The following is a 20691-nucleotide window of genomic DNA, read 5'->3' on the forward strand; positions in this document are numbered from 1 at the left end:
CACACATACGCAGAGAAATTACCAGAAAAGGAGATTACTCTGTCGAATATGTGGACGGATAACAAATCTATGAATTAATTTCCAATCTGAGTGGATTAGACGCGTCTTTTACCTGCAGAGGACGCGCCTAACCACACTACAGACCCCCCCCCCCCCCCCCCCTCCTCCCTGTCTTTGCTGTCCTGTCAACCGCTTCTGCCCCTTAATCATCGTAATATATTAACCGATTTGACATCGACATGAGATCCGAGGAGTTTTAGAAAAGCCTCCGGAGTGCGCTGATTTCGCCACTGGCGCACTAGAATCCACATATTTGAGGGATGTTTTCTTCAAAGTAGCCCAGAGAGACCCGAGGTTTAGCTGCATTCTGGAAAATCCATCCCTCTAAAAATCTTGGCCTTATAGCCCACATTAAACTGCATCGACCCAAGTACACTGAGCATAGTCCCCAAAAAACGTATTTGCCTTAAAAGATCCTCATTTTATCGCTTTTTATCGGATACTCACCTGCTGTAGGCTTCACTGAATCCAAGCATCCTTTCGCATATCTCCCCGACGGCAACTCCCAGTCACCAACACTCAAATTGAGACGCACTATCTCAAGTCCATCGCCTTGAAAGACAGCTCTCGGAAAGAAAAAGAAAACAGAGACCGAAGAAAGGGAGAGGAAAAAACACAGCAGCCAGCCGTTTCCTTGCAGATTCCCAATGAGTTTCTCCTCCGCGGCAGCACCGCGGCTTTAAAGATGACAGCTGTAGTTAAAACAGGCAACCCACACACAACATTAACACACGCGCACCTAGCAGAGACACAGCGCGATCCTCCCTGGGTTTAATGGGACTCCCTGTGCGCTCGAAGTCGTCCGAGGATGAGTGTGGAGATAAAGAAGAGATGCAAATGGCAGGTAGAGAAAGAGAGGGAGAGGGAGAGAGAGAGAGAGAGAGAGAGAGAGAGAACAACTCCCACGCACCGCTCCCGATGCGAGCACGCACAGTTCTCTCTCCTTGATGCAGTCTCTCTCCACACAGCCACACACTCACACAGTAGAGCAGTGCGTCTGTCTGTGTGTCTTTGTGTGTACGTGTGTGTGTGTGTGTGACTGCTGGCTGTCGTCAGTGGCACAGGCAATCTGCCTGCTGGAGGAGGGAGGGACGGAGATGATCGGCGGAACGCACTCTGCCCGGTGTCCTACTAAAGTGTGAGTGTGTGGTAGAAGTATATGTATGTGTGTGTGTGTGTGTGTGTGTGTGTGTGTGTGTGTGGGGGGGGGGGGGGGGGGGGGGGGGGGGGGGGGGGGGTGTTCGCCTATATTTTTGATAACAACACGCATGCAGTCTTTTCATTTGTAGCTCTTTTAATAATACTGTGTGGCAGTTTTGTTAACTATAGCCTTATCTTTCCGGATTCATCTGTCCAGATTTCAGCCTCCCCTGTGCGCTACATGTTTACGCACAAGGACACGCGCAAAGGACACGTTTCTAAACATCCTCTGGGGTTGAATTAAAACAATGTAAGCTCTCATTACCCTTGCCACATGCAAATATTCCCCCTCCAGTCTGCTTACAAATACCGAAATAATATCAGATCCTGATTCTGGAGTGGATTTGAGGTAGCAGTTCCTTTTTTGAGAGCCTGATGGCACTGTGGGCTTCAGATAGTGCAACACAAACACACATGCACAACACAGGCTTTTTTTTTTTTTTTTAGGAAGGAGTGTTTTGTCTCATACATATAGATCCTTTGTCTATCAACTGTGATTTCTAAGGAGCAAATCCCACTCACAATCAGTCAAAGATGGTGGTGTTTATTAAAAAAATAAAAGCAGCAGGAGTGAATGTTTTATAGAAGCAAATTGTTATCTTGTCCCGTCTACTGCTCTCATTTCAACCTCTTTAATGCCATGCCAAAGTGGAAGAAGATCACATCTTCCAAAGTATATGATAATGAGAGAAAAGCATCACTGGCTCTACTTTGCCCTTCTGGGATCAATATATAAACAATTATGTCCGTTTTAGTTGCATTTTCTGTCAATTTTCCCAGCTGGCTGATAGGACTCATTTCATGTCCTGTATTGATTGTAGGTTTATAGAAGGGCAACACATTGGATTCACACTTTAACACTTCACTGACGACTGAGTGGGTTTTTTTTTTTTGTTCATGGGGTTCTCTAGATAACTGAAGGGACAACATGACATAAATCAGAATTGAAGGCCTGTGGATACACACAGTAAGTGATTTTAACTTGAACAAAATCAACACAGGAAACTGGGTTTGTTCCTGTTTAGGAGTAGTAACAGAAAGCTGGCATGAAAACACAGTTATAATAATTGTCAATGGTGAGCTCTGCCAAGAAACCGAGACAACAGGACTTAACAAAGAGCATCAACGACTGCCCGAGGCTTTCTTCACTCATTCAATGTTTCACAGAGTCGAAACGAACATGGAGTTTCCTCTACAGTAACATGTACTCTATTCATCTTCATCATTATCATGTTGATGTCATCAATGAGAGGTGTAATGCAACATATCTCCCAGCTATGTTGTGTAGTCCTTCCTGTTACATCATCACTATAGTCGCTATGTTAAAAGTACTAACATTGGAGCTATGTCTGTCTGTTGCTGTTGTTCTGTTTGTCTTTATCCTTCTTCCTACATCTTCCTCTTTTCAAGCCCAACTCTCTTTCTGCTGATGGCTGTTCATCATGATTCTGGTTCTGTTTGAGTTTCAGCCACTTTAAGGACCTTGTTTTACTTTCCACTGTCACTTAATGTTTTCCTCGTGCTCATGATGGTGTTAATGTTGAGTAATTGTAGATACTACAACAATGAGTAAATTGTTTTCTTTGCTGTTTGGAGACGAAACGTCACAAAGAGTAAGCTCTTTTTCTTGCTTTTTGATTGAACTCTTCACAGAATCGGAATTGTACTGCATCGAATGTTAGCAAAAGTTGTGTTCAGGTATCTTTGATTATGGGTAGATATTTTAGTTTGCCTCATAAAGAATAAATCAATACAGACGATGCTTATATGAACTGAAGATGTCTGAGATACCGCACATGTTAAAACATTTTGGAAACATGTTTTCTTTTCTTTTTTTTAAGATTTATTTTGGGGCTTTTTGTGCCTTTATTGTAGACAATAGAACTCAGAGGGAGAGAGAGAGTGGGGGATGACAGACAGGAAAGGAGCCACAAGTGGCTTGGAGGACTACAGTATGGCGTCTGTACATGGAACACTCATTAACCACTACGCTACCTGAACCCTAGAAACAGCACCATCTTAACACCATTTGTTGCTTTAAGCGGGTCCTTTTCTCTCTTACTAAAGCTACATACATTAATGTCAGACTTTAAATGAGATTTTTTTGGATGGTTGAAAGAAACTCTTACGCTTCAGCCATTCCACAAATGGAAGTCGGTACTCTCAGAGAAGGACCTGAGACTTCTATAATCATTCAGTGGACTCCTTCTCTCAGACAGGATCCCAAGAAAGTGCTGCAGCACACAAATCGCTTCAGGCAAATTGTTTTAGGTGCAAAGGAAAATCATTTCAATGCGCTTCCTCAGAGTCTCAGTGTATTTTTAGATATTGACAATATGATTTTTTCAATCTGTGCTTTAATTAAAAAAATAATACATTTCAATATAAATATGATGTAAAATATGCATATTATCCTCCTGATCTTAGATGTATTTCGATGCTTTATCAAAATGTAGGGCCAGACATCCTACCATAGGAACTAAAAGAGATGGATGATGTGAGAGGGCTAACTCTTAAAACAAAGAGTGTGAATATTTTAAGTGAGACCACGGCTGTCGTCACACAGGCATTCAATAATTGCTGTGTTTCCGTCACCGCCGACGCCGATAAGAGTCTGACGTGTTTAGTTCGCATGGGGTTTTTTCCCCCTCTAATTAAACTGAAGATCATAATTGTCAGATAGCTTCCTTTTGACTGAACATGAAGAAGTGTTTTGACTTCCTGAAATGTTGTCAACAACCTCGCATCCATACTTAACATGTGCTGAAAATAAAGTAATTACTGTGTTTCAATATGGGTCGAAAAATGACAGAACTCAGATATCAAAGCCCAAATGTGTGTCTCACCCGCCCGCCCCGGCATCACCAAGCCCGCTCATTGCGTGCATACTCCTGTCAAACTCTCAATGCCCTAAGCAGAGAGAAAAACCATTAAAGTATTTGTCCGTCAGTGTTGAAATGTGCCTCTGTCCCTCTTGCATCCTACAGCTTTTTCTGCACAGACCCTCAGAGCATCTTAAGCCACTCAGGCATCTCAGCTACATGTGAATGTCATCAGCATCAGTTCACGCATGGCCAAGGCACCCTGGCTAAGATACAGGGTATTTTCTCTGTTTTTTAGAGCTGTTACCCAGTGCCGGGCTGTGAAACCATTCCTTAAGGGGGGGACACAGGCTTCTTTCCATTGCAGTTCAGTACACAAGACCTGACTATGAAGTTGGCTGCAGAAGTAACTCAGAGCTACTCCAGGAAACTCTACATCCCTAAAGATATGACATTTATTTAGTGGCTAGAGAGGACAAATGCCCTGCAAAGTCCCACAACATTTCCATTTGGTGCAATTCCAATGATTAGCAGAAAGGATATGAGTTAAAAAAACAAAACAAAAAAAAACATTCCACCTCCAAGTCCAAACCAAAAAGAGGGCATTATTATCTTCTGAACATGTGAAGCAAAGTCACAAAGAGGAGTAAGCATCATAGCGGCAGTAGCTCAGTCTGTAGGGACTTGGGATGGGAACTGGAGGGTTGCCTATTCAAGTCCTGGCATGGACCAAGTCTGGAAATTGGCCTGGTAACTGGAGAGTTGCCAGTCTACTTCCTGAGCACAGTCGAGGTGCCCCTGAGCAAGGCACCAAACCCCCAAACTGGAGCATTCGCTGTTTGAAGCACCCTCACTCTAAGATATTATAATAATAATAATTATAATAATACAATAACGTGGGCAAAGTCAACTAATAGAATCACAACTAAAATATGCAGCTAACACAAGCTACACAGCAGGACTTAATTTAGAAGAGCTATTTGTAAATCAGAAGTCATTGAACTGTGAAATTTGATCCTGTTTCAGAGACTCGTCTAGACTAGTCAGAGACTATGGTTCTGTGGGTTTTGTCTCAGACTTTTTCTGACACTGTCAGAGTTTTCCGTCAGATTATCAATCAAATCATTGCTCTCTCGAAAGTTATTCCCCAAAGCCCCGCCTGCAGGCCTGGAGCACTTCAACAGTGATGACTAGATTAGTCGGGATCTTCTTTCTTTTGTTCATTAATTATTTTTTAGACTGTGCATTGTTCATGTATTTGCAGTGTGTTTGCTGTTAATGCACTTGTGTCTGTATCTTGATAATCTTGCATTGTTGCTGAATTTTCTCCCCGTTTCTCTTAAAAAAAAAAAAAAAGTTGAGCTGTTGTGGCATGTTTGACCTTGTTGTCCACTGTACATTAATGATTCAATGAATACATTTGAAATGATGATGCCTTGTCTTTTGTCTACATGTGAACACTACTGATTGTCCTTGATGGCGTATAATGAATAACCCACCTATTAGTTGCAGTTTATCAGCACAAATGTGTCTACTGGATGAATAACACCCGAAAAAAATGAGATGAAAAAAGAGAAAATTAGCTTTGGCAGGATGCACTTCATGGGGGAGAGAGAGGCTAAGTTCATGGTCTTTATCCCCGCCTGCCTGCTCTCCATCCTCTCTGTCCTGCTAAGAGCTGCAAACAACAACAGAGGTAACAATGGATACCTAGTGACGCCATGGGCTTTCAAAGCATCCCATCAATAATTCATTTGTTCTGCTGTGTTTCTCCACACCGGCACGCATGCTTGTCCTTAATCTTTTGTTCTTCTGGGTGTGAGGGGTGTCTGTCACATGGCCACTCTCTCCTCTAAAAGATAAATGGCTCCATGATGAGATGATAAAATAACCATTTCACTGTCACGATAGAATCATTCCCCCCTTTTGTTCAGCAGGGAAGTGGACTAGCATACCAACCTGCAAGGCTGTCATTCATTTTGCAATTTAACTTCATTGATAAGCTTTACATTTTAATGAGCAACAATGCTTTTTAGACACAAATGCGTTTTCATGGCATCATCATCATAGAGCTGCCATTCTTCTGTAGAGGCGCAGACCTTTTTTTTTAACCAGCATCTTGAAATGTGTCTGCGACTTCGTGGAGCTTCCACTCCACCTTAATTCATTTTCTCTCAGCCAAATTAAATTCTGGTGTTCGGAATGAGTTTCTCCCCTCAGTATGGAAATTTAAGAGTGAAATCCTCACAGTGTTTCGTCGTGTTTCCTCACAGTGAAGTGAGAGCCAGATTCACAAGAGGGACATTGCTTTATTACCATCCTTTGCCTCTTCGATAACCTTCGCAAGACGACACGGCAGACTAATTTGTAATAAAAACAGACGCTTCAAATTAATTTTCCGATTGCATTTGATTAGGCACAAATGTGGGATAGTTTCTATTATCTGTATGTGTTAATACTAAATGAGAAAATGAATTGCAAAGACAATGACGGTTAAAAAGGAGAAGGACTTTGGTGCAGAAATGACATCCAGGAGAGGCATAGTTGGCACTACTGAATTCAAAGTACAGCAGACATTGTTGCTTTCCACCTGGCTGCACTTGACCATTTTATAGTATAGTAGTTTATGGTGTATCGAGATAATAAACACTCCAAAGTCAAGCTGACATATTTCAAGAGCAAAGATATGTATGAAGGTGTTGACAAAAGAGCGAGCTAAGATTTGTTACGTTTCATGTTTCTGTGGGAGAGAATGTCTTACTGTCTTTTTCCTTTTTGAGCTGAAGCTGCGCAATGTCGCTTATCAGAATATGACTTTTTTTTTGTATTATACAAATGCCCAAAGTCTTTTTTTTAAGTCCAAACAACAGTTTGCATCATGCTGACAGCAGCACACCAAACTTGTTCAGTTTTTCCTCTCAGCACAGGATTTTGGAGAGCTCCTGATAAGAGAGGAAGTTGGCCAAACCCTCCTGCTGAAAACAGATAACTCGAAATCTGCTCTACTGGACCGGTCGTTTTTACAAAATGACTATTACAACTTGTTGAACAAAAAAATTGAGTATTTTTGGTTAAATATTTAGCATTTTCAGCTGCATTTCAAAATCAGTCTCTACGCTCTTAATTGAGCACCCCCAACAGCATTACCACAGACTGTTTATTTATACACCCAATATCACAAATCACAGATTTTCCTTCAGGGGATGTGAGTGTGATGTGGGCATGTACAGCTCCTGTACTCAGCCAGATTTAGGCTTCCTCTTTTTGCTGTGTGATTTCAGCACCATGGAGAGCTCCAGTCACTGTGATTCAGGGCTGAGCAGCACAATCATAGACCTGCTTTTAACTCCGTTCAGCACCATTGACAGAGCCAGAACGAGGCAGAAAGCTCCACAGCCACGCCAATGTCATGTTCTCTTTTTCATAGCAGCGCGCAGACACATAACCTCAATACAGAAAAACTAAATTATTTGCCACCCTGCTCTTTATGTATTCTGTGCTACAACCAGGACAGCCTCTCTTTCTGCGACAGCACGGAAATCCAGATGCTCTAATTCTCCGTGTGAGAGCGTTCGGCCTGCGAGGTCATGTCAATATTTTTGATCATTTTCTGAGGTCAACAAGGTTGAAAGAGATTCCTGCGTGACAGATGGATGTCAAAGTTACAATCAGGCTTCTGGCTCTGGCTCATCGACTCAATCCAGGGTTCATATTTCAAGCTTATTACTACTTTTTTTTTTTAGTTGTTTGGAAATCAACAAGTGTTCAGCTGTGACAGCTGTTTTGAACATGTGTTGCATTGCTGCAAGTTCTTAAAAAAAGGAGCATGCTGAATTTGCCCAGTTTTGTTTTATCCCCAGTCTATTCAAGGTGTACATGAATATCTGAGTTGAAAGGAGGTTGCACCAGCATCCCAAGCATTGCCACAGCGATACCAATCAATCTTTCTGTGCTCTATCCCTCTTCACCTTTTCAGCAGTGACTCCTTAAAAGCCTCTGTTTTACCCCTCTCCTGCACCACGCCTATACCTCTGACCTTTAAACTGAATATACTTTAGTGACACAAGCTTTTTATTACATTTCTGAACCACTGGACTCCAAAACTCCACACATAGAGTCTACAGCACTTTACTGCTACTGCGGGAACAAATACACTCGAGCAGGTTCTCTGTGTGACTCATTCTTTGCATTTAGTCTATCACTTCCACATGTGGTTTTCAGGTGGCACACTGATATACAAAGAATGGCTAATTAATTAAAACAAGGCTTTTTGAGTAGCCCATGTTCAAAGGAACATTGCTAATATGGCCTTGTAGCATCACTATAACTCGCACTGAAAACAAAGGTGGGCAACTTCAACTATAATGGGTTTTTCTCTTTACATTTTTGTACATGTTCTCATTGGTTTGTCATATTATTTTGATAGGGAGTTTGAACAAATTTGGTATCGAGGCGTGTTAAAGAGTAAACCTTTGACAGGGTTAGTTATGCAAACATGTAGAAATCTTATTGTGATTCGATTTCTTTAAATTAGTTCAACGCATACAATAAAAGATGTCTCCTTCAAGGAAGACAGATGAATGAATGTGTCTCTAAGATGTTACTTTAACAGCAGCTTCTTTTAAAGGCAGGGTAGGTCATTTTCTCCAGATACACTTTTTAAGGTTTTGGTTTAAATTGTCTCTGGGTCCTTACAGTAATTAGGAACTCATGTGCTCTGAAAAAGAAACAAAACAAATCTGTCATCTGTAGCACCTGTAAAGATGTAAAGATGTAAAAATTTCGACCAATATCGGCACTTGACCACACTTCATAAACCAATCGAGCCTCTCAACCCCATTCGTGCATGAGCCCACACTCAAAGCATGAGCTGACATCCTCTCCTGGACCAATGGCGCTAGTACATGTAAGTGAGGGGAGCAGCTTTTGGGGGAGCACAGCGACACATTTCTTTCCTATTTTATTTTATATAGTTGAAATCAAGATGTTCAAATATGCATAAGGATCTATTTCTATGTCTAAGAATGTAAATATTGTATTATTTGAAGAGTATTTCACTCTTGAAGTCAACAGGTCCAGTAGCTGTTGCAGAAAAAAAATATGCATAAATCCTTACAAACAGACCCACGCTCTCTCTCTCTCTCTCTCTGCCTCATTTTCTCTGTCACTCACTCTCACACATGTATAATCAACACACACACACACACACACACATATTGATTCACTCGTCACTCACCCTCACACTCACTCATTTGCCCTGACTTTCATTATTGTGCTGCTATGTGAAACGCCCGATCCTGTGAAAACAGACAGCAGGGTATTTTGTGAGGCTGGAGGGAAAAACTAGCCTCGCTGGGCTTTGAATTGCCAAGATCCTGAATAAGTATTGTAATATGGGTTTGCATGCTCAAACCAAATGTGCTGTGAATTAGATATGGCATTGCTAACATCTGATTTTATCCTTTCAAATGCATAACCTATGCATTAAAAGATTCCCAGTCCTATTCATAGACACTAATAGCATCCTGTCATACTGCAAAGGGTATTATTGAGGGGGTTGCAAAGGGTTAAGAGGAGGTCATTTATGTTTTCTTTCTTTAGAATCTTTAGATGAAAGCTATTTTACTGACAGGTAGGTCAAAGCAGTAATGTTGCAAAGGTGCTGAACTGACATGATAATGACAGTCTTTGAGATTACTCAAAATCTGTTTGAGACACCAGAGCACAGTTTTATAGTTCTAAAGATGGAGAAGTGTGGGAAATGTGCAGCTACGGTGACTTGACAGGGAGAGTCACATAGATCTAATGAAATACCTAAAAAGTACCGAAAACAAACATTGTGCAAATGCATGGTACCCGAGTCAAATATGCACGGGGTCCAACCTTGCAATTGATAAAGCTGTAAAACTGATGTGATGTACAAGCATGACATCAGCTTCTCAGCCTGCTATCTCTGTCCCTCCATACAAGACCTTTATGAAATTACAACAACTACATCTAGAGGAAAAAGGTGAAGAGAAAAAACAATGCATGATACACAAATACTTGTTCTGTTCTATAATGGCTGCTGGGACAAAGCTGCTCCTATAGCTCTTTGCTCGTTCACTTTGGAACTTCTTCCAGAAAGAATGAGCTGAATCCCACAATGCATCTTTTAAAATTGAGTCAGTTATCCACACCAACTGCTTGGTGTACAAAGTCTCTAGACTCAGCTCTTACTCTCCGCTCAGTTTACTGGACCACCTCACTATCTTCTTCAGGGAGTTTTGTTCTTCACAGAGAGGTTTCCAAACCATGACATCAAAGATTTTTTTTTAAATCACAAACTAGACAGAATTCAAGTACCCATCATTGTTGACAAAAAGCCCTCAAGATCATTATATTATATCATTATCATTATAGGTGAGTTATATTTTCTGCCAAGTTCCTGACATATGATTTATGGATTTTTTTGTAACCACAATATATTGAAGAATGAATACTTCACAAGAGACTTTTATGAAACTCTATTGCCAGTTTCTGAAGGACAAGAAGAGGCATATTCACACCAATTGCAGCAAATTCTACCTCGCCCTGTAAGGCCAGTAGTCATATGAGCAACGCTTTGTCTTAGATTTCCCACAATGCAATTGGCAGGCTTATACTCTTGTCCTACTACTCTCTGTGCAAGAAAGCCTGTGAAGAAAAATGGTGCTCCCATGCCACTTGCACACAGTGCTTTGGGCAGACTATCATTCCCATTAAACTAATAACAGTTAGCTTCTTATCTCGTAATGTCTTGGCAAAGTCACTTCCACCCTTGAAGAAAACACAATGTCTTTGAATGCTGGGGCATCATCCATCACTGAGGCCCAAATGAGAACGTATAATCCTCTGCAATTTGCCTTCTTGTATTTTGTGTTATCGCCAGTTTTTTTTCCGCAATGTTCAGTGCACAAAATTCTCAATTTTGGGGACAATGATGCTGTCCTTCAACTTCAAGAGGAGGCAAGGATGAGTTCCACCAATCTGACAAACAAATATCATTGTGGTTGCACACAAAAACACTTTCATGCCATCTCCATCAGTTTATACAAAAAATCTCAAATGTTAGTTTGTTGTGTACTTCTTTATTATATACAGTTTAATTATATCATTCAAGTGTGTCCTGTTAGACACCTCACAGGTCAGGAAAACAGCTTCATGTTGACGTTTGAATGTGGAAAACAAAGTTGGAAAAAAAGGAATCAAAATACCAAAGGGTGATAAAGCAGATTAAATTCCCAAATAGATGCCAGTCTATGAACACTTTCCGACAGTATAATGACAGATTATCTGTTTCTCTGATGCCATGTCATCCTGCAGTGACAGATGGAACAGATTAAAAGCGCCTCTTGTCCCTCAAACCAAATAGTCTTTGGTCAGATTTGAGAGGTCGTACTTTTTATATCATGCACTCCAATCTGAACTGTCTCGAAATAGAGCAAGTCATGTCTCCTTACAAATACATGTACATCTGCCGCATTTGTACCCCAAAAGAAGCTATGTTATCTCTGTTTTATTTTCATCTTTGGACACACACATTGTGGGAAGTGAGAATCATCTCCATACCTAAACTTGACATGATTATGACACTAATGCTTGACGTTGTGTATTCATTTCTACATCTGAAAAGTGTCTGACTCATCCATCCCACTGGAATGTTTCAAGTGTATTTATTTATCATTTTATGTTGAAGGACAGGTGAAACAATCTTTTATTGAGGGGAAGCATTTTGATAGAATATGAAAGGTGGGAATTACAGCATATTTAGAAATCCTTAAGCACTTGAGTGCTGTACCTGCCCTTTTAAACTCATTTGCAACGTCCCTTGGGGATATATGGGACTATGCATTTAGGCACTGTTACACCTACTAAGTGCAATCAATGCAATGCATATTGGACTTCTAGCCATGGTTCATTAGCCGCCCTTGTCCCTGGTTAGGCGTTTAGGTCTGATATAATAGAATTATGTCATTTGCATAGAAAGACAACATTTTAAAAGTCGGAGTGATTTTATTGACTTTACTGTAAGGATTGGGTTACCAGTGCCAATAAATAGTCCAACAGAGTTTAATACAGAAATAACATCAAAGCAAAATATGTCTAAGATATTTTTCACCACACTAGATTGAAAGCAACTTTTTAGATCCTGTAAAAGCTATCAGCCTTGACATTGTGATTTAGAAACTCTGGCAAAATAGATTCAATTACATCAATAATGCTTGAGAGTTCCTCTGGAAGTCTTCGTAAATTCCTTTTTTTTTTTTGCAGTCGGTGCTGTGTCCTAAAGGTGTTTAAGCTTGGGTAAATGAAAAGGAGCATTCAAACTGTTTGTCTAGATGGAAAAACAATGATGAAAGCTCTAACTCATAATCAACATCTTTTTAAAGGAGGGAAATATTTTCACTACTTTGCACTTTGCAAAGTTTGTTCTGAAAAACTATTGCTGTGTTTTTGAAGAAAAAATGTAACATTTTACTTTTTGCGCACATTCTTCTGCACATTTTGTGTAAGCTTGTAGATGCAGACCAAATGTTGCTATAGCACTTACGTTTGTTCAGTGCAGGTCTTCCAGATTTATTCATACTCATAGAATAATCATTTTTTTGATGATTCATACTCTTAAAGTCAAACTCTCAAAATATGTTAGTGGACTTATTATTAATTCATGTTGGTGATGGGAATCTTTGACCATACATTTCGTGCAGAATCAGTTTTGTCTTGTGGAGCCATTTTGGTTTTCATTTTGCCAAGAGACAAATGTGACAAATGTGTTTCCCTATAGACAAGCTATTACGAGCAGCGCTTTGGCCTCAGACCCCTGCAGATATTCCGCTCATGGCCTCTGAAACAATGGCTCCAGTTTTATTTATTTTTTTCATCTGCGGGGCACCATCCATCGCCGGGACTACTCGCCTGTCATCTCGCCCCGCAGACAATGGCTCCCTGACACAAGAGCTCCTTGTAAAAGATGTTTCCATCCCTCCATCTCAGTGCAACACATCCGCACATAAAAAAGTATGTGCAGGGACACACACACACACACACTCACAAAAACACACGGACACAATAGCCACAAACATGTGGGCACAGCAACACATAAATACTCACACGAAAACACATACACACAGAAATCTAATCTGTCCCTGAATCAAATCCCAATGCTTTTGTTTTTCAGACAGTAAAGCAGGGTGAGGGAGCGCTACAGGGAGTAGTGTACACTGCTAAAGTAATCACTATTTCACACCATTTTGGGGTCACTCCCACTCCTCACTAACACCACACCATACAGAGGCGTAGTGAGATTTCAATCACTTTATAGCTGCTACCAAGGCTTTAGTAAATTGTTGACAGCCAAATCCAGGTCGATCCCTTGAGTGATTGCAGCCTGCAAAAGGTCTAATCTCATTTTCTCTTCTGCGTCTGACTGCCTGTAAATGACCAGACACTACTTTTAGATGTTTCATTTCCTAGGCAACACTGCATCAAGCAGAAAGTGCTTTTTTATGAGTTTCAAGTGCTCAAAGACTCATACAGGATGTCACCAATTTTAGTTTGAACCTCCAGAACTTCAGAGACCTTGACATAATTCCATGTCTGGAACATGTTTTGTTCAAAGTAGTTATTGTGAAAAGAGTCACTTATTTGAACTGATACATATGAGGCAGCTTTACACGTTGGAAACCATATGATTAAATCTCAAGCTGCCCATAAAGATGTAGATATTCAGTGTTCATATATTTTGCTGATGTGTCACATACAAAATGTGCTTCTCGAAGCCCAGAGCCTCAGGCTTTTTTTTTCTTTTTCCAAATGCCTGCACTGTTAATGCTTTTCATGCATTTAATATTGTCACCAAAAGGCATGAGTCATGGAAAAAAAAAGCATTCAGGCAATGTTTATGATCTGCATCACTGCCCTGAAGATATAAAAATGACATGTCTTGTAAAAAATGAAAAACTAGTAAAATCCAAGGAACCTGTTTAATGTGATTAATATAACTGTCTCTACTGAAAACTCCCAAAGAGCTCATCATTTTTCATTATATCTTTCAAACTTATATGATAAGTGAACTTTAGGGAAAAAATAGACAAAGGACAGGTTTTATTTAAATTAAGCTGTTGATGAAAAAAGAAAGAGAGGAACAAAAGCACATTTAAAGTCTTCAAAGGCAGAATGTGTTACACCTTACACATAAGTACAGCAGAATCAAAGATATCCTCTGTACATGTCTCTGAGTCATGACTGTCTACAATGAGTTAGAAGTATGAGTCCTGCCAGCTGTATTGTTGTTTAAGCCGTGTTTACATCATGTTTACATGGACGGGGCGACCTGGTGTAAAAAGCTGTTTTATTCAAGGACCAGATAAAAGAAGAATAAAAAAACAGTTTATTTGGATTTCACCTACATGTCTTTAGATCACGGTCATTCGATGTCAATTCATGAGCATCATGACGCTACGAGTTAACCAAAGAGTGCTAACATTATCGTGCTAACACAACAATGCAGGCTCATGGGAATTGCAGCTCTATCAAAGGACTATTTTGTCCGCTTCTTGCACTTCATGGTGCTTAATTATGGTGCATTCTAATTCATAACTCCTTTGTACGAACACGAGTGAAAAAGGGGTTGGAGGTGTGCCGCTTGAGGAGAGCTGAATTCTTCTCTGTTCTTGTGTGAATACCTGCCTTTTCACACCCATTTTAAAGAGGGTTCTTCATATTTTAGTTTCTTATTCACACAGTGTGTGAGTTGTTCTGCACTTTTTAAAGTCATGGTAAACTTAAGATACTTTTTTTCCATATAAATTGTAAGAGATTTGCCATTGCAAATCAATCTACTTTTGAACATTGCTCTGCGCCCTGACAAACCATCTTAAACTCACTGGAATTGTTTTTCATCTGCTGAACATTAGAGCTGCACTGAGGCATCAAAATGTCATTACGTTTGAAACACCATTTGTTTTCTCAACATAACATTTTCATACTTAGCACATGACAGTCAGCTCACTTTTCTTTAACCCCCATCATGTCGCACATTAAAAATGTCATGAGTTAGCACAGAGCTAATGGTTCGGATCTGATGCCTCATTTGAAGAAGGCGGAGATCTGGACCAAGAACGGTCCCACTCCGTCATTACTTTCTCAGAGGGCGAGCCCCATTAAACTTAATACACATGTCATGTGTTAAAAACCTTCACTGTAGCAACCTCTTTTTTGTAAGACACTCAACATTAATCTCTGATAATCAAATGTATATTAACCATCACTTTCCCCATAAAGTGCATTTGAGACTTAAACAAATTCAAAAACAAAAAGCTGCGATTTTGCCTGTAATGTTTATTTAGATAGATAGATAGATAGATAGATAGATAGATAGATAGATAGATAGATAGATAGATAGATAGATAGATAGATAGATAGATAGATAGATAGATAGATAGATAGATAGATAGATAGATAGATAGATACTTTATTGATCCCGAGGGAAATTCAAGAAATTTAGCAATTTAATTTAGTTATTTTGTCTGAAGTCATCTATTTTTCATTGATTTACAAATTTTAACAATGTAAGTCCAGTCACCGTTGTTAAACTTTGCCATATTCTGCAGCTCTTTTTTGTGAATCCCTTTGGAGGCTTTATACTGTAGATGTTTTCCTTTAATTGTGCTTTGTTTCACGTTTGCTCGTCTTTGTTTATTCTGGGAAACAATTTAAAGTCTCTGAGTATTTTTCTCTGACCTTGCTAGAAGTCTCACCAGCTGCTATCTGAGTTTAGCTCAGAGCCACATGGAGTATGGCTTAAATTAATCACAATGAATCAAATTAAATCCAAATCCACAGTTCTGTCTTGTTTGATTTACAACGGTAACCAATCCAGCCCAGACAACCCACTGTGATCTAAAGTCTGAGAGGAACGCAGTCAAACAGAGCTGCATCTGTCAACACTATGTGGTAACACTGAACACAAACTAGTTGGATTTACTCCTTTCACAACCTTTTTTGTTCTCTACATGGGGGATTGTTTGGGGTTAGCAGATGCAAAACTAGTGTTGAAATTACATTCTTATGGCTTAAATGGCCTTTTTTCCTCACAAATTAATCACAATGGAGGTAGTGTACTACATTCATATCCGAAGAATGTTCCTTCATAATCCCCATGCACATAGGACTCAGGGGTTATAATTAGTTGCAGAAAACAGTGTTAGTCACTTGATGCCAATCCAGATGTGTTTGAGGCTGGCTCCAAAAGTCATAAGGCCTCTGATTGATAAAGCCAACCTTAACAGGAGAAACAAAGGATGTTTCCAGATTGGTACTATTCGTGACAACTGTAAATGTATATTTTCAAAATTCACCAGTTTTATGAATTGAAACCTTCCAATTTTGACATTTTGTAAATTCATATATTAGATGAATATGTCTGTCTTTATGGTGTATTAATGGCCATCCAAGAAGCCTGGGCCCAAGCTTTATTTCAATCATTGCATTGAGATTTCAGAACCTTCGTAGTAAGTATAGGCTAAAGCACTCTGCCTGGCATGTTTGATCTATATATTGATGACAAGCAGACCAGTGGCAGGTCCTTCAGATTCCATAAGCTTTCTTGACTTCTCCAATTGAACAAACAGCTGCTTTGGACAGCCATCATCACATATTACATTCTTAATATGGAGTAAGCATTTCATCTCATTCACCAACTAAAGAATCAGCCATGAGGGTTATTGTGTTTTGTTTGTCAACCCCTCCCTCCTTTCCAGTTCAACTCTAGCAACATGGTACTTTTTGGCCCCAGAAAACTAACATGTTTTCGTGTGATGGTGGTTACGTCTATTATTTATGAAGTGTATACTTCTGATTAATGGAACATTTGCACAATGGGGAAATGAAACACAGCAGAACTTTTAATGATAGGAAATGGCTAAATATGTGTACCGTACCCTTTACTATCAAAACCCCTTTCATGTAGATTAGTTTGATTTGGCATAATGTTTTTTTATAAAGCTGTTGTAGGAAATATGCAATCATGACATCCAAGCTTTTTTTTTAAATTAGAGAACAGGCACAACAGCAATTTCACAGGAGCACAGAGCAAATCAAACCATTTAACCTCTTAAACAGGTCTACCCTGACAAATCAAATGGCATATATATATATATATATAAATGATTAAGTATGTACACACATCTGCTCGCTCAAACATACAGCCGAGCAAGCAAACGAGGTTGGACGTAGCATATACTGCATGTACCCTGACCACAGTGTTGCGTCAGCAGAATCTCATTATTCCCATGCACTTTCTGAAGCAATTATTGGATGGGGAAATGCTAGCTCTCTATTGGTTGGCTTTATTTGTTCCAGGGTTATGGCTATCCCTCAATGTGTTGCCCCGAGCAACATGCCTTTGCTGTGTTTGTGTTAGTGTCTGGTGGAGAGGTCATTATTAACCGTTTCAGTGACGAGAAGTCAATGCTGGAATGGTTGCTGGGAGTTTAAATACGAAACTGAGGTCAAATGTCAAAAGAGGACAAGGAGGCTTTTCTTTCAGCTGGTAATTAGGGAGAGTTGAATTAAAACAGCACTGAGGAAGAGCTTAGCCAGCAACAATGGAGAGAGCCTCATGCTGAACCTAACAGTGTCCCCAAGTTTCTGATGTAATCTTTGACTTGAAATGAAGAAAGCAAATGCAGTCCAGTATCAGAGAAGAAGAGAGTGGAGAGCTTAATAAAGGGGTGAGAAACTTGCTGACACGCAATTCTCTATAGCTAAATAATGGGTGTTACGTGTTAGCTGCAGCAATAGTAAAATGAGGTCAAGTCAAACTCTTGTGAGTCCTGCAGTTTCTTTCTGAGATGGGATACTGCTAGGTTGCAGGATATAGGTTCATAGGATCAGCTTTTTATTTGGCCATTTGTCATTCTCTATCACGTTGGAGCAATATTAGCATAAAAGAGGGACAGAAGGGTCAGTACACTAAATGTCCTGAAGAGTATGTTTACCTAGGTGGAGCAGCAGTACAGATCAAGTGACACGTTCAGAACAAGGCCTTCTTCAGTATGAGCATTCACAAAAAATATGTGCAAAAGTCTGAATTTATTGCTTTAGATAAGACAAAGTATTTCAAGAAAGCAGGAAAATTCTCACTCCGAATATATGTACATTTTACCTGGTGAACGGCACTGTGAAAATTACCGCCATTCTGGAGTATTACCGCCATGCTCTCATGTGCTCATGCGCTCTTTGATGCTGGAATTACTTTGGATTCAGGAGCAACATATTGTCTAAATCCTATACAGATTCTTTAATACTGATATGTCAATATTTGTTGCACTTCATATCTGTATCACAATATTGAACAATTTTATTGCTCTTCTATTTTTTTTCTCATATCCTGCCGGCCTAAAAGAAGAGGTCGGTTTAGAATGATTAAACCATGATAGTGTAATCCACATGTCAATTGCATATATCCAAGCCAAGCCATGAACTCACTGCAGTTATTGCAATATATATATCAGAGAAAGACAAGGTATCACAATGCCATTTGTTTTCAATGCCATTCAGCCCTATAATAAAAACTGTTAAATTAAGCTACCAGGCATGTGGTGATTTGGATTATTAGGTAAAGAAAGGATAACACAACAAAACAATGAGACAGAAGGAGAAGAAAATGTTTTCTGTGTTGTTAATTTTCCCTATCATGTTTCCCAAGCAAAAGAAGAAGAAAGAGCGAAGAAAAGCACGACAAGTCCGTCCAGTCTCTATAGACAACAGCCGTTGTCTTTTGACAAAGGCGGTTGTATGATCAAACCCGCTTCGTAACTTCTTACTGTATATTTTTTTATTTTAGATCTTTTATATCCTGATCTGACACGGATATGATCCGTAGGAGGCAGAGCTACGGGGAATATCATACATCTGTAAAGAGCATCAGTGACATCAACGGCACATTTCCGAAAAGTTGAAAGATTTCCAATTTCAGCGATCAGAACAAAAAAAGGCGGAGCACAACATGCAAACGCCCTCTTTTCTAAATTGACCAATTCAATAGCATATTAAAGAAAGCCGAGTCCACATGGGGTTTTCATCTCTGAGAACCTTGTTCAATAATGCATTTACATTGGATATTTTTGGTTTGGCTGTCTTACTGTGATAAATCTCACTTCTTTGAATGTATTTTGATGCATGGTGACTTTGACATCAAGTGCAGGATTTTTCTAGTGCATTGTTAGATTCATTGTTCCGACCGGTGAGTTGAAGTATTCTAAAGTAATAGCTCTGGCAGTACATGCTGTCAAATATAAAAGCCTGTCACTGCAGGAGAAGCTAGCACATTTTAACCGTTTCCTGCCTCAGAAGTGCCATTAATAAAATAGCAGGTGACTTTTCTCCACACAAGAAGACCCCTGCAGTGCAACATTTCATTTATGGAATTATGGCTGACACTGATAAGAGAAACGATGATTGAAGGTTAATTACATGCCAAAACTGAGGAGGCAAAGCAACGGTAGCATTCAATCACTTCTCTTCTAATGTACCTGGAAAACTAACACCTAAGGCTGCTGCCCAAGTCGGATTTTTCCCCAAAGACTTTCAAAGTGAAAATTGAATCAGATCTGTAGGAATCACATTTCAAACCACCTGCGTTGTGAAAAAAAAAACAAAAAAAACTGGATACAATCTGGATGTGCTAAAATTCAGATTTTGAGGTGCAATTTGAACAAGGCTTACTAATAAAACCAAGACTAAGAGATCCAAGAAAATTGAAATTCAGATGTATTGCATATTTCTTGTAAATAAAGTGAATGTAAGGATTTTTTTTCTGCTTTTATGAAGAATGAGGAAAAATTCCTCAATCAATTAGAAAAAAATGCAAATGTTCTTTATATGCAGCTAAAGCTGTACTCCTCCATCTCCATCTACAAACACATGCATATTATTACAACATGTCCAGCAATTAACATGAATCTTGTGACTGCTTTGTGTTCTTCTTTTTAATCTTTTTATAGCAACAATTGTTTGTTTTTTTTTGTTTTGTTTTTTTAACCAACATGTTAGGTGGTTGGAAGTTAGCAAGTGGCAAACTGGTTATGTGTTGAAAAGTGAAAACACAGACACCGTACAGCTCTGTAAATTGTGGCTGACACGACATAAACTGTGTCTACATGTCAGTCAAAAGCCCTCACTAAGTAGGACAATATCTTTGTCTTTTTTCTCATTTTTACACATTTATGCATTCTGACTTTTGGGTCAAAGCCCAGTGTGGGAACTGTGGAGCATGTGCAACGTCTCGGCCAGTTTTGGGCTGACGCATATAGGCCCCACATGCAAGAGTTAATAGACCCCCCACTGAATAACCTATGGGTGTTAGTCCGACTAACATGTTTTCATGTATTTTAAAAGTCCCTTTTTTGTCAGACTCCTGCAATAAATACTATATGGATATGTATATATGTATATGAAAAAATAGAACCATATGGTTTTGTAATTACTGCAATCAACAGAGACAGATTTAATTGGCCATATCAACCAGACAACACACATTTAGCAGAGGATAGTTTGTCAAAGCAGGTCATTTAAAGAGTTGTGG

The 20691-nt window shown here is 39.5% G+C and overlaps 1 protein-coding gene across 2 annotated transcripts in view; it reads right to left on the minus strand.

Moving 5' to 3' along the window:
- Positions 1 to 20691, minus strand: part of lingo1a (leucine rich repeat and Ig domain containing 1a) — a 131542-nt gene that overhangs the window by 25744 nt on the left and 85107 nt on the right. The window contains exon 1 of one of the 2 annotated variants that reach the window (XM_079346485.1): positions 508 to 1176. The exons of the other annotated variant lie outside the window; for it this stretch is intronic. The gene's annotated coding sequence lies outside the window, so the exon portion shown is untranslated. Of the gene's footprint in view, positions 1 to 507; positions 1177 to 20691 lie in introns of those variants that run through there. 2 annotated transcript variants of the gene reach the window in all.

The sequence above is a fragment of the Symphodus melops genome (assembly GCF_947650265.1).
Source record: "Symphodus melops genome assembly, chromosome: 6".
Classification (NCBI taxonomy): domain Eukaryota; kingdom Metazoa; phylum Chordata; class Actinopteri; order Labriformes; family Labridae; genus Symphodus; species Symphodus melops.